We start from the raw sequence: 10,654 nt of genomic DNA, 5'->3' as shown, positions 1-10,654 counted from the left end.
CACAACTTTGGCCATATCACATCACAGAACACTTGCTGCAAAAACAAGTTAGACGTCCTCTAATTGTTGTTGCAAGTTTTACGTGGCTGCAAAAGGGTTCTAGCAAGAACGTTTTCTTACCTACGTGAAAGCCACAACGTGATTTGTCAACTTCTATTTACCCTTCATAAGGACCCTTTTCATCGAATCCGCTCCAACTAAAGTGGGAGAGACAGACACCCGCTAGCCACCTTATGCAACTTGTGCATGTTAGTCGGTGGAATCGGTCTCACGTAAGCGTACGTGTAAGGTTGGTCCGGGCCGCTTCATCCCACAATACCGTTGAAGCAAGATAAGACTAGTAGCGGCAAGAAAGTTGACAACATCAACGCCCACAACAAATTGTGTTCTACTCGTGCAAGAGAACTACGCATAGACCTAGCTCATGATGCCACTGTTGGGGAATGTTGCAGAAAACAAAAATTTTCCTACGGTTTCACCAAGATCCATCTAGGAGTTCATCTAGCAACGAGTGATCGGATTGCATCTACATACCTTTGTAGATCACGCACAGAAGCGTTCAAAGAATGGGGATGAGGAAGGCGTACTCGACGTGATCCAAATCACCGGAGATCCTAGCGCCGAACGGACGGCACCTCCGTGTTCAACACACGTACGGTCAGCGTGACGTCTCCTCCTTCTTGATCCAGCAAGGGGAAGGAGAGGTTGAGGAAGATGGCTCCAGCAGCAGCACGACGGCGTGGTGGTGGTGGAGCTGCAGTACTCCGTCAGGGCTTCGCCAAGCTCTACGGAGGAGGAGGAGGTGTTGGAGAGGGAGAGGGAGGCGCCAGGGCTTAGGTGTGGCTGCCCTCCCTTCCCCCCACTATATATAGGGCCAAGGGAGAGGGGGGGCGCAGCCTTGGCCCTTCCTCCAAGGAAGGGTGCGGCCAGGGAGGAGTCCATCCTCCCCAAGGCACCTAGGAGGTGCCTTCCCCCTTTAGGACTCTTCCTTTCCCTCATCTCTTGGCGCATGGGCCTCTTGGGGCTGGTGCCCTTGGCCCATATAGGCCAAGGCGCACACCCCTACAGCCCATGTGGCCCCCCGGGGCAGGTGGACCCCCTTGGTGGACCCCCGGACCCCTTTCGGCACTCCCGGTACAATACCGATAATGCGCGAAACCTTTCCGGTGACCAAAACAAGACTTCCCATATATAATTCTTTACCTCCGGACCATTCCGGAACTCCTCGTGACGTCCGGGATCTCATCCGGGACTCCGAACAACATTCGGGTTACTGCATATACATATCCCTACAACCCTAGCGTCACCGAACCTTAAGTGTGTAGACCCTACGGGTTCGGGAGACATGTAGACATGACCGAGATCGCTCTCTGGTCAATAACCAACAGCGGGATCTGGATACCCATGTTGGCTCCCACATGCTCCTCGATGATCTCATCGGATGAACCACGATGTCGAGGATTCAAGCAACCCCGTATACAATTCCCTTCGTCAATCGGTATGTTACTTGCCCGAGATTCGATCGTCGGTATCCCAATACCTCGTTCAATCTCGTTACCGGCAATTCACTTTACTCGTACCGTAATGCATGATCCCGTGACCAGACACTTGGTCACTTTGAGCTCATTATGATGATGCATTACCGAGTGGGCCCAGTGATACCTCTCCGTCACACGGAGTGACAAATCCCAGTCTTGATCCGTGTCAACCCAACAGACACTTTTGGAGATACCCGTAGTATACCTTTATAGTCACCCAGTTACGTTGTGACGTTTGGTACACCCAAAGCACTCCTACGGTATCCGGGAGTTACACGATCTCATGGTCTAAGGAAAAGATACTTGACATTGGAAAACTCTAGCAAACGAACTATATGATCTTGTGCTATGTTTAGGATTGGGTCTTGTCCATCACATCATTCTCCTAATGATGTGATCTCGTTATCAATGACATCCAATGTCCATAGTCAGGAAACCATGACTATCTGTTGATCAACGAGCTAGTCACCTAGAGGCTTACTAGGGACATGTTGGTGTCTATTATTCACACATGTATTACGATTTCCGGATAACACAATTATAGCATGAATAAAGACAATTATCATGAATAAGGAAATATAATAATAATGCTTTTATTATTGCCTCTAGGGCATATTTCCAACATGTTCTTCCCAATACAAACCATCAAATCTGAAGAGGCTTCTAATAGCAAGAAAATGTGCAATCGGTGTGGTGTATATGTCATTCATGTATGAAAATTTACAGTCGGTGTTGTGTATATGTTATTCATCTACATGTATTATTTGTGTCAATTTTTTTCTATATATGATGAGATGATTGCTACTTCAAAGAAGGTATAGTACATGACAGCTTGATGTGCATGCAAGAATGAGAAAATGGTTTGAATCAAAAATATTGATCAGTATGAATTAAAAACAATGATAAGTTTGAAAAATAAAAGATGGTTAGGTTTTGGTATTCTGTGACGTTGATGTCCAAGAAAATGTCCAAGTTCTGCCACTGATCTGTCCAGATGGGACAAGGAGGTCAGTCAAGCAGGCGCATCTCAAGTGTCATGTCAGTGCGCCGCCCACCCGTCCCCATGCCTCTCCGCCGCATGTCGTGCTGTGCCGGCTTGCCATCAACCACCGTTGTGGCTCAGCCCTGTAGTACTTCCATGATCACCACACACACCTTCCTTCTATCGTTGTCCTCGCCCTGCTCTCTTGCATATTAGCATTGTAAAAACACAGCAAGTTCACAATTAAAAAAGTTGTAAAGTTCAACATGACGTCCCAGATAAGTTTGAGAAAAAAGCTCAAACAAAATAAAACCCAATGAAAAATCAAATGGTAAAAGTTCAAGTCGCAAAACAAGAGAAGTCCAAAACATCTTTCAAGAAAATTGAGTTAAGAAACAAACACACGAAATTATTTCCTTTTGAAAAAAATTCATCCAGTTCAATGATATAAACCATGCAAGTTCAGGGACTATGATACCCAAAAAACAGAGTGAAGTCTAGTATGTGAAAACATGCTCAATACAAACCCATACGAACATCTTTTTTAAATTTAACTTCATAATTTTATTTTTCCTACATATAGAAAGAACTTGGTTTTTCTTTAAACTCTCCAATTTATTAAATTTTAACTTCTAGAGTTAATATTTTCTAAGTGAAGCTTTGTTTTCTTCGTGGTATATAAACATCTCACTACTCTGTTATTCTAATTTGAATTTATTGGTCTATTTTTTAGTAACTGAATGAATTCGAGTTTTGTAATAAACATCGAACCGTTCCGTTTTCTAAATTTGAACTTCTAGTTTTTTATAAAAACAGGAAAAATTCATTTTTTGAGCTAGTTAGTTATTTTATAAAAACAGGAAACCGTGACGGAATATTCTGTTACTAGTGGCGTAGAATAACATACTTCCACCCGCCATCAGCCACCTTCAAGGGCCACCTAGTCACCTTCACCGCAGCCACGAGCGACGCTCCTCCTCCCATGGATGCGGTCGCCGCCCTGCGCCTCCTGCTGGCGACGAGCCCAGTCCTCCTACCTTCTTCCAGCGATGCGCGTCGTTCAATGCCACCACCACTGCCAGTTCAATGCTGCCCCGACAAATCCTGTGCGTCAACCCCCTAGCTGACTTTGCTTCTCTCAACTTCAAAAAGGGTTCAGTTCAAAAGTTTGAACAAGAAAAAGAGGTTCATTTCAGAACTTGTGTGTGGTGTCTGTACTGCCGCTAACCTTGTTTTGCTTCTTTACAAAGCCTCTAGGAATATTAGTACTGAATTTTTTCTGTCAGTTCCAGCCGGCAAGTGGCCCTGCACAACAACATGCAGCAGTTCTACAGGGGAGTGCGGGTCAGTACCATGCCGACAAGTCAGGCAGACGTCCTTTGCTATCAAATCCGGTTCAAAATCCGGCTCAAGGTAAATTTGTCTTTCACAAAGTTTTGAAGTTTTTAAATCTGGTTTAAAGTTCCGGATTCAAAAAGATTTAAATCTCTTGCAAGTTCGAGTTCTCAGAAAAATTAAAGGTTGCCAAAAGAACTTGCTGCCATGATGCGCGGTTCAAACTTGGATATCCTGCCTTACGGCTTATCTTATTATGATCACTTGGGGGCTTCCTGCTCATCAAGCATAGCTATCAATACCCTCTTGATCGGCGCAATGCCAAAATTTATATGGTCACTTGGGGGCTTCCTGTTCAAACATAGGTCGTATTCGAACCAAAGAGAACATAGCAGTCGATACCCTTTTGATTGGCAAACTGCCAAACCTACTTGGGGGCTTCTTGATCGTATCCGAATCATAGCTCAACCCCTTTGGGAATCGATGTGGATCGTATTCGAATTAGCATCGTTAAACAACTCTCAAGGTCATTTGGGGGCTTCCTGTTCAAACATAGGTCGTATTCAAATCAAAGAGAACATAGTTGTCGATACCCTCTTGATCGGCATCGCCAAAGCCACTGGGGGCTATACGATTGTATTCGAATCTTAGCTTAACCCCTTTGGAACGGTTTACTGATCATATTCGAATCAGAAGCCTCAAAAAGTTTTATTCTGTCTCTGGTAAAGTTTATTGCAGCCACAATTACTTAACTTGAGACCTTTTTGGGATTATATCTCATATATATAAGTGTTTTATGCTTAACCCGACTTGACTTTTGACTATAAGTCGCCAGTTTATGACAATCATCATCTATGTGGAAGCATTGGCTTCTAAGGATTGGGTTATCACCCTACTGCACAGGTTATGTAAGCCGGCAGTACAAATTCAATATCACAGTAGTTATATGTGAGATATTATGACCCGCCCTGGTTTTGACGCTAAGTCGCCAGGGCATATGTTGTTTAAACTCTCTGCGGGATTTGCAGAAATATGACATGTAAATGATTAAGTTCAAGCTCATTACCAAAGTTGATGCTTCAAAATGATTATCCGTTCTGGATTTTTCTCAAAAGGCTATAAGCCGCCGGGTCATGAAAATTCCGGTTTACAATGAAGGCGTATTGAATCGTCATCGGCCAAGAGCCGCCGGGTATTTAAACTCCGGATTTACTTGTCAATAGATAAGGTATTTGAATTCTTTAAATAGCCAACATGGCTGGATTTTCAATGATGATATTGAATGATTGAGGTTTTCATACCGGATTATATTATTCAAATTTTGAATAGCCAACATGGCTGGATTTCTATTATGATTATCAAGAACCAGTATTATGATTGCAATTTTCAAAGTCGCTTTAGCGCCACAGCTATTATCTTTATCAATGGGCATGATTTATTTTACAATGGGGGAAATAGTCCTGAGTCGCTGCAGGCTTACGACCCGACACTTGGGGGCTACATTATTCAAGTTGAGGTTACATCAAATATGCAAGTCTCATGTCGCTGCAAGCATGCACCATGACACTTGGGGGCTAATGCAAAGTCATTTTGATTGGCCTTATTGAAGACCCGACTCATCCCATTGTAATGAGCTGGCCCTTGGGGGCTACCAATTGCTCCTGTTAAAATTCAAGATACACAAGCCTTATTCCATTATATATTGAAGGATCCACTGCTCAGTTGGTAAAGCATAAAGCTCTTAACCTTGTGGACGTGGGTTCAAGCCCCAGGATGGGGGTTACATCATATGATATTATTTTCAATGAAAAGTCCCAGCTTAGTGGGTTCAATGACGCAATGGTGAGGTCTGTCCTTTCCCCTTCCTCTTTTTATGTAGCCTCCGAGTCGAAGTTCACCTCCATGTGCTGCTCCACTCATAGCTCCCAGCCTACCCTCGAGCAAGTTTGTACCGTGCACGAGATCAGTTCAACCTGTGCACTTGGTACATTTGTGGGAATGTCTGAGCAAAAAAGAGAAACCATATATTATTTTGTGCAACAGTTCGACCTCGATGCTTGTGGCAGTCCCACAAGGACGAGTGTGGTCTATGGTCGAGCAGTTGGTTCCCAAGCAAGTTCCTGGCTGAAGGTGGGCTTCCATGTTGAGGTGTGGGACGCAATGTACATGGAGATCCTGATGGAGTACGATGATGGCAATGTGGAGCAGGTGGACCTCATGGAGTTTGGCTGGGCTGGGGACGGTCGGCGGTGGACGCGGGTGCATGAGTTGTTGGGCTCCATCCGCCGCTCGACCACCACTTACTCCCACTCTGTTCACTGGTTTTGTTTTCATTGTCACGCCTGTTCCTCGTCGACCTGTAGCAGCAGGAGACACGAGATCACCTCCGGCACTGCTAGTCACATGAAGGTCGCCAAAATGGTATATTCTCCATAAAAATAGGTCTTTGCTTATATGTATTCTCTATTGTTGAATTATAGCACAAACATTTGCTGAAATGGGGTGCTCAGGACGTCTACTTTAATTCCTAAAACACAAACTAGGTGCTCTCAGTTTCAGTACGTGAACAATCATCAGCTCATGAAAAAATACATATAACATGCCTTATTGTGTGGGATTTGGGGGCTGCCTAGTCTGGCTAGAGTTTTCAAGTATAACAAGTGTGATAGTGGCAATTTTCAAAAACTTTTATAGTTCAAGTACATAACAAAACATAAGTCCACTCTGTAAAAACAACAGTATACATTGAAAGTTCAGTTTTGCTATATGCGTAATGCAGATGTGTTCTTTTGTGGTGAGGATTTCGGCACTAAACTATGCAAACAATTTAAAAGTACTCAAGTCCAACTTGCAAACCCGTAGCAGTCCTATAGTGCAACATGCATCAAATTCACAAACAGTAAACCTGACTTGAAGCAAATTCGCATCTGGTTGTTTATTTTCTAACTCATCGTTTCTAATATAAGCCAATGCTTCTATTCTAATCTAGTTGTTTATTTTGTAGCTCACGTTTTCTAATATAATGTTAAAAAGTCCACTAGATGAAAAAATCGCTGTGTTAGCTAGATAAGTACGAGTGCTCATTAGTAAGACAAAAGTAGCAGTACTGATCATTACGACTTACACAAATACTAGTACTGATCAGTACTATATAGAACCAAGCTTCACTATGGATATTACTGACCATAGGAATATATTAGAATAATTTAATGTTTTTGTAGCTCACCTCTAATTTGTTTCAATCTACTGTTGTTTTCTCTCACTATTTTGTTTCTCTCTGTACTGCAGCGCGAGAGAGGTTTGGACGGACACTGATCACTAGCACACTATGACGTCCCGATCACTAGCACGAAGGACACCAACAGGTTGAGGATGAAGTACATGACGTAGACAATGAGGACGATCGAAACATGGAATCCGTACACATAGCACTAATTGCAAATTCAATTTTTTTGTCTGATGATTTGATTGCTACTTCTTAAAGAAAGTGTACATAACAGTTAGATGTTTCTGCAAGAAAGGAAAATTTGTTTGAATTAAAAACATTGATCAGTATGAATAAAAAACAATGATCAGTTCGATAGTGCTCTCTCATGCCTATTTTGGTTGATGCCATGAATAGTGAAAAAATTGTAGGGGAATGTTTAATTATTACTAGCATGTAAGTTAAAAAAATAAAACAGAGTCAGTTTGTCTATGAAATTTGAGGAAGTCCGTCAATGGAACCGAGGAAACTATGCTCAAACAAAAAACACAACACATTTATTTGGGTAAAAAATTATTTTAGTTCAGCTACACAAACCATGCAGGTTCGATAATGATGATACCATAAGTTTGGACAAGGAAACAAATATGAATTTAAAACCAAAAACTTTCACTTCTATAAGTTCAAGTGCTCATCCATACGCGGTAATTCAAGTTGGTAAAAGTTCAAGTAGCAAAACAAAAGAAGTCCAGAACATCATTGCAAGAAATGTGAGTTAAAAAACAAACAAAAGATTTTTCTTTTATAAAAAATGTCATCAGTTTAACGATACAAACGATGCAAGTTCGGGGACAATGATATCGTAAACCGTTGAAAGGCATGTCATGCTGCTGGCAGACGCCCTTGGCTGAGTACCACTTCCCCTCCTACTTGCTCATGAGCGGCCACGTTACACCCCAGGAGAGGACGGCGCCGAAGAGGAGGGAGAGGTTGACGAGGTGCAAGCAGATCATCCCGGTGCCAACATACGTTAGGCTGAAGTCGAATAAAAATCTGGCCACGGAATCATTGAGGATTTAAAACGGTGAACTCTCTCATGCATTTTCATTTTTCAACCACCAAAACTTAAAAATTGTTTAGCAAGAAAAAAAAGTAATATAGGCGTTACGTTTACTTCCAGGCTTTTAGCCCGAAGGTGGGAAACTGGAGGAAGCCGCAGACACCGCCGTCGGTGTAGAACTACTAGAAGAAGCTCCAGAAGAAGCTGATCCCAAAGTACTTGAGGAATCCCACGGACCTGCTGCCTGTTGCGGTAAAGGTTGAAAGAAATTCTGAATCAGTCCGGACCATCCATTTCTAAAGCATTTTTACACAGTTAAAACACGATTTGATTCATCGTAGCTGGGAATAAGAAGATGTCCTTTTCACGCAAAGGAAAAGAAAAATAAAAAGGGTCGGACCTTGCATTCTTATCTCCTTGAGGTGTGTGGAACCCGTTTATGAGGATGGCAGTGGCAGTCCCACTTGGATAGATTAGCTTGTAGTTGATCATTAGTACCTGAAAGTGTTTAGTTTCACCACCAAATCGTCAATTAAATTGAAGACCGATTGCGACTACGAAATCAATTGTAAATATCTTTCTCATCAAGAACAAAAAAAATACAGACTAGCTAGGTTCAGTAAGTGACCGCAACCCTGGTGCTATGGTCTTGCGAGCAATGCCAAAGTTTCAGTTATTCTGATAGTACATCAGCGACCCAGGAAAATCGGGAAGCGCGGCTCACCATGGACATAGAGAGATCAGAGAAGGGCGCTGGAGCATGGAAATGGAATTAAGCCCATAGTTTTAATTTCTTTGTGTCCTTATAAATACAACAAATCAACAAATCATGGCGATACCTAATCGAATTCAACAAATGAACAAATCAATCAAGGGGCGGTTGACCATTGGCCATCTCTCCTTCTTTTACAGCAAAAGCCTCAGCTTCTTGGTGGGGAGAGGGATCTGCACCTCCTCCTCCTCGTCCCACCTCTTCACCCCTGCGTTCTCTGGCATCGACAGCAGGTTCAGGTCGAAGTTCCTCAGCACAGCAGAGGACGCCGACACGGAGACGGACATGGACATGGAAACGGAGGTGTCGTCCCAGTAGTGCCAGTGCTTGTGCCCACCGAGCACCTGGCCGGTCGTGAAGCCCCGCTCACATACGGTGCACTGATGCAGGCCACCGCTACTCTCGCCCGAGGACGCCGCCGCGCTCGCCTCTGACCCACCGCCCGTGGACGCCTGCGCGGCAATGCAGCGCTCTCTAGTGGGCGGTGGCTGGACTTGTGCACGTCGATCGCCTGGTACGACGCAAACTCCTTCCCACAGACCGCGCAGCTGAACCGCGGCTCCTAAGCCCGGGTAGGGGACGGGTTCCACGCGCTCGCCTGCTGCTCCTTGCTGGTGGTGGCAAGCGCGGTGAGGCAGATGGTGAGGTAGTCATCATTGTTGAGCGCCGGCGTGGTGGTGGGAACCAGGGAAAGGGAGAGGGAGAGGTCGGTCTAGTCCGCCACCATCCCACAGACCGTCACCTGCTCGCGCCACGGCGGCACGCGCTCCGCCGCCCGCGAGGCCGCCGTGCCGGACATGGAGTCGGCACCCACGAAGGCCCTCAGGGCGAGCAGCTAGAGCTCCTCAACGACGACGGCAACTGTGGCGACTGCGCTGCGGGGATGAAAACACCATGAGTCCGGTAATATAGGTCCAAACCGAGAGCATCGGTTCATAAAGAAGACGATCAGTTCGACAAAAATGAGAGCATCAGTTCAACCCCTCGAATTCGTCAGTTCAAGAAGGGTAACAGAATAATATTCTGTTGCGCATAACAGAATAGCCCAGATGTATATATATATAGGACTACATAATATATGGTAGAATTGAAAATCGATGATTAACAATCGAACCAAAAAGATTAAACAAGACAAAGAAATACAAATAATAATAATAAGGGGTACAAAAGAATATGAAATCAATAGTTTGCTTCATCCATTCCCCCATATGTGTAGAAACTCCTATTGTTGCAGGTCGCCAATGAAAATATGTCTTCATCTTATTTTTCTATAGCATGAAATAAAATTGATATAAAAATGCATCGATTTGGGTTTCATCCATACATGCACACATTTTTTTAGTTCTAAATTACTCCGCAGTTAATTGTTCAAAGACATCAGTTTATAAATCAACACATACAGCATGTCATCAGTTCAAACTTCCAATACATCTTCTACTATTGTTGTTTGCCTCTCTCAGTCCAAGAAATCAGTAAATTACTCACTGATTAGTGGCTGAGGCGATGAGCAGCACCTGTGTTTCTCGGCTTTGGAGGGGCAACAAGTCTTTGGTGTAGCGGAGAAAAGGCCAGCATCGGGCGACCAGGTGGAGGACGGGAATCACTGTCGCTAGTGCAAGCACGGATCAGCTAGTAGGTGGAGCGGCCGCCGCCGGCGATCTGCAGCAGACCAACACTGGTTGATTCATTGCACAGGGGCATGGGAGATCGCGAGAGAGGCGGCACGCATGCGCGAGTGAGGGGCTGGGGAGGGTCGCGGCCC

The 10,654-nt window shown here is 44.3% G+C and overlaps 1 pseudogene; it reads right to left on the bottom strand.

The window, feature by feature from the left end:
- Window positions 1–8,894: 8,894 nt before the first annotated feature.
- LOC125554614 lies at window positions 8,895–9,691 on the bottom strand (annotated as a pseudogene).
- Between the last annotated feature and the right edge of the window lie 963 nt (window positions 9,692–10,654).

The sequence above is a fragment of the Triticum urartu genome, chromosome 4, assembly GCF_003073215.2.
Source record: "Triticum urartu cultivar G1812 chromosome 4, Tu2.1, whole genome shotgun sequence".
Classification (NCBI taxonomy): Eukaryota; Viridiplantae; Streptophyta; class Magnoliopsida; order Poales; family Poaceae; genus Triticum; species Triticum urartu.
The sequence above is the reverse complement of the archived record's forward strand: the minus strand, read 5'-3'. Positions and strand labels throughout refer to the sequence as shown.